At 42.9% G+C, this 4,827-nt stretch overlaps 1 non-coding gene across 1 annotated transcript; it reads right to left on the reverse strand.

The window, feature by feature from the left end:
* Positions 1–937: 937 nt before the first annotated feature.
* LOC121443152 lies at positions 938–1,045 on the reverse strand. The gene has a single exon (XR_005973634.1). It is a non-coding gene; the product is annotated as a U6 spliceosomal RNA (small nuclear RNA).
* Positions 1,046–4,827: the final 3,782 nt, after the last annotated feature.

Consider the following 4,827-nt stretch of genomic DNA (forward strand, 5'->3'; position numbering starts at 1 on the left):
GCTGAGTTTGAAAGCCAGCTCCTGACTTCGATGAACCTTGGGACCGTGGATCAATTTTCTCTACTTCTCAAGGTCTCCATCTACCCATCTATTTGGGTGTATTGTTACTTTTGCCATACTGAAGAGCTATTCCAAGCCTTTCATATGCTAACACTGAGTTATGATCTCAGGCACCTATCCACCTATTTGATGGTGCAATAGGACTGAAATGTAAATGTTGTTCTGACATTGTTTTTATTTATTTGTTTGTTTTGTACCCCAACTGCAGTTCCCCTCCTTCCTCTCCTCCCATTCCCTTCCCTCTCCCCCCACCCCATTGTTAGGAGTCCCACAAATATAACAAGCTACACAACTGTCATATATATGTAGAGGGCTTAGGTCGGTTCCATGCAGGCTCCCTTGTTGCTGGTTTAGTCTCTGTGAGTTCCTATGAGCCCAGGTTAGATATTTCTGTGGATTTTCTTGTGGTGTCCTTGACCCCTCTGGTTCCTGTGATCCTTCCTCCCTCTCTTAATAAGAATTCCCCAAGCTCAGTCTAATGTTTGCCTTTGGGTCTCTGCATCTGTTATCATCAGTTACTGGATAAAGGCTCTCTGACCACAGTTGGGGTAGTCACCAATTCGATCCATCCCATGAGATGGCCAGTTGAGGCTACTATCCACTGTCACCAGGAGTTTTAGCTGGGGTCAGTAGATTTATGGGAGTTTCCCTTGCATCAGGTTTCCACCTGACCCCCAAAGCCCTGCTCCAGTCATCTCTTTCAGTACTCTCCCCCCTCCACCCATCCACTCCAACCCAATCGCTCAACATCCCATCCACACCTGACACAAGTCTACACAGGAGAGCTCTTCCATTTCCCCTTCCCAGGGAGATCCATGTGTTCCCCCCACCATGGGCCCTCCTTGTTACCTAGCCTCTCTGACACCGAGGCTTGTGGCAAAATATGGAATGCTTCACAGATTTACATACCCTTGCGCGAGTGCCATTGCTAATCTTCTCTGTATCGTTCCAATTTTAGTATATCTGCTGTGGAAGTGAATAGTAGAGTTTTGACATTCGAAATGATTTGTTATTATGTTAGGGGGTGGGACCTAGATCCTTCCACATGCTAGGCAAGTGTGCTACGAGCTACACTCTGAAACCCCTGATATCATTAGATGTTTTTTCTAATGTTGGGGGAAGGTAATAGCACTTATAGATGAGACGAAATGCATAACTGTTTTAGTTAGATTTTAATTGCTTTGCTAAAAATGCATGACCAAAAGCAACTTGTGGATGAAAGGGTTTATTTGGCGTATGTGTCCTGATCATAGTCCACCATAGAGGAAAGCCAAAATAAGGACTCAAACAGGGCAAGAACTGAAGCAGAACGGAGGAGGAACACTGCTTACTGGCTTGCTCAGCTGGCTTTCTCATGAAACTCAAGACCCCCTACCCAGAGCTTGCAGTACCCACCGTGGGATGGGCCTCTCCACATCAATCATCAATACCTCCTCAGAGTAGCCTATAGGCAATCCGATCGAGCCATTTTCTCAATTGAGGTTCTTCTTCCCAGATAATTCTAGCTCAGGTCAAAATGACAAAAAAAAAAAAAACAACAACAACAACAAAAAACTAACCAGAACAATAATCAAGAACTAGCTGGCTACCCTACAATAGATATTTCAGACGTAACTGGCAAGCATCTTGTGATATTTCAGCATAGGAACAGGCCTATTATTTAAAGTGTTCTACCCAGAAGTCTACTTAGTGCTTCGTAGGTCACCAAGCCCCTTCATGAACACTCCATCTTCTAGCAGTGAAAGAGGCAGATGGTGCTTCCTTTAAAGGCTCACCTCATTTCACCGAGTGGAAAACAGAAAAAAAGGAAAGTGGGTATTCTAATAAGTGCTTGGACAAGTGACAGTTTCGTTTTGTATCAGGAAACACGGTCTTGTGATAGATCCTAGGCAGGCCCTGAGCTCATGATACTCCCGTCTCAAGACTCCTGAGTACTGGGTTGCAGGTGTGTGTACCATACCTAGGGTACTTTTAAGGTTCAAACACCTGTATTCATGCTGTTGGTTAACCAATCATTCGGATTTGCCTGTTGGGTAGGATTTGAAAGCTTCTTTTCTGTTCCTTATGTTTGCTTTGTATTTTATGTATGTTTTGTCTTATGTATCCCAGGCTGCCCTCCGACACACTATGTAACCTATAGTGGAGGATGACCTGCTCCTCCTGCCCTCCACATGCACCACTGCCCTGAACCACCACACTTTATTCATGCTGTAATGGGGATAGATCCAGGTCTCTGTGCATTCTAGGCAAACACGCCATCATTCCTGATATATGCCCACTATAACTTGCAATTACTACACTAGAAAAGTCACAGGTTAATTACAAACTCTGTTCACCCTAGCCAAGTCACTAGTCCTTCCAGTTCCCAGGCACTTTTGAAGCAAGGAGTTGAGGTTAGGGAGCGATAAAATCCTGTCATCTCTTTCCGGTGGATCCGTCCCTACATGACACTAGGCAGCTAATGCAGCCTCTACTTCTCTTCTCTCAGGCTGAATTACATCTTACTGTTTCTCTTGGTTTGGTGATTTCTTGTTATTGTTCGTTTCACTACTCTGGGAAGTTCTACAAAATTAACAAAGTATAGAATAATTGAATTAGAACCTTCTAACTTGAATGAAATCTGGACACCAATATTCTTTTAAAAGAATACTTTAGAATTTTTAAATATATGAGTAGAAATAGAAAGTACTCATTCTAGTTGTTCATATTTTTTAAATAGCTCTTCTAATTTTTGTTTGTTTTTCCTTATAAACTGGTTGGCCTAGTAGCTCAGACTGCTCTTCTGATTTTACGCAGAGACCCTGAGTAGACAAATTCCTCCCTTGGACTGGGGAAATGGTTCACAGTCAGTAATGGTCTGCCGGGAAACCATAAGGAACTGAGTTCACATCCCAGACATAAAAGTTGGCATGGCAGTGTGCACCTGCAATCTCAGCACTGAGGAGGCAGATGGGAGGATCCTTGGGGCTTGCCGGCCAACTAAGTCTGCCAGTTGAGTAAGCTCCAGGTTAAGTGAGAAAAACTAAGATGGAGAGTGTTAGAAGTAGATGATACACTGATCTCTGACCTGCAATGCCCCCAACACACACACACACACACACACACACACACACACACACACACAGTTTATAAAATAAAGAAAATGTGGTACATATACCCAGTAGAATTTTTAAATTTATTTTTGAGAATTCTATAGATGAGTACTGTATTTCTGTCATTTCCTCCCTCTTCCTCCTTTCTCCAACCCCTTCTGTGTCCCCTACCCCATATTCCTCAAATTTATGGCCTCTTCTTCTTTATTACTGCTACATATATACATAAACATTGATAAATACAAGATGTTCACTTTATTAAGTCTTGCTCATATGTTTAGGGATGACCCTTGTCCCTGGAGAACACTGACTCTCTGTCAACAGACTTAATTGTCTGTAGCTCTTCATATAGGGGTAAGTAAGGGCTTGTGAGATTTCTTCCATCTACGCTGGTATGCCAACTGGTGTTATCATTATTCAGGTCTCGATTAGGCAAGCACTGAGATTTTTATGGGAATAACTTCGCTGACATTTTTAGGAGACAAAATTTTACAGCATACTTCCTGGTCCTCTGAGTCCTTGAATCTTTGTGCCTGCTCTTCTGGGATGGTCTCTAGTCTAGGTGTTGGGGTTCTGTTGTATATGTATCAGTTGGGACACCTCATAATCATCTGTTCTCTGCATTTTGATGAGTTGTGGCTTTCTGTATTGGTCTCTGTTTGCTGCAGAAAGAAACTTCTCTGATGAGGGATTAGTGCTACACTTATCTAGCAACAGCACTTCTGCAGAACTGTACTTCTGCAGCCATGCTTGAGAAAGTGGAGATGTCACGGGGTGGATACACACACACACACACACACACACACACACACACACACATATATATATATATATATATATATATATATATAATCTTGAAATCTGTAATTGTAGGGAGTCCTAAATGATGTATAAGAAGAATCTGCTTACATAAAAATACTGTTATTAAATTTTTCACATTAAAAACCCTTCTCTCTGAAGACCTCCCCTCCCCCTCTTGCTTTTCCCAGTCTCCAAGCATACAAAACTTCCTCTAGACACTTAGGAAAGGCCCTTTGCAGAATGCAGGACTCCTCCCCCATCCCTTTTCCTGGCATCTTAAGGTGATCCCTTTCCCGTAATTATTGACATTTTTGCAAAATAATTTTGGAAAGCATTCAAGATTCAAAGGACAAAGCAACAATGAAAGCCCAGACTTCTCTTGAAAGAGATAGAGCTCCCCGGCAATCACACCCTCTAGGTAATCACTTACCTATCTTCAGCCTAAGGATGAAACCAAGTTAAACTGACCCCAAACTAAAGAAGAGTACAAGAGTCCCAAGTTCCTGCTAAAACCCAGTCGTTTCTCCAGGCCAGGACTGTGGGAGAAGGGAACGGCAAGCGGGCAGATCCAGGAAGTTGGGATAGGCTGTTTTGAAGGTTAGGGGTAGTAAGCCAGACCGCGGCATTTGCTCAAACTCACTTAGGACCCCTGAGCCTCATTCCTTAGCCCCTTGCTCCTTACAGGCAGTACAAGTCCACAACAATGTCAAAGCTCAGTCTCAAAAATTAGATGGGAAGGGACCTATGGGTCATCTAACTAAATCCCTGACCCTTTTTGTACCGCTAATAATGAGATGCTCGTTATTATCTTCGCCTCCAGCCAGGCATTTTACATAATCTCAGGTGGCTTAGTTGTCTGCTCAGAGTTCTTAAA

Source organism: Microtus oregoni, unplaced genomic scaffold, assembly GCF_018167655.1.
Source record: "Microtus oregoni isolate MIOR12 unplaced genomic scaffold, Mior012 000100F_ref0000014, whole genome shotgun sequence".
NCBI classification, from domain to species: domain Eukaryota; kingdom Metazoa; phylum Chordata; class Mammalia; order Rodentia; family Cricetidae; genus Microtus; species Microtus oregoni.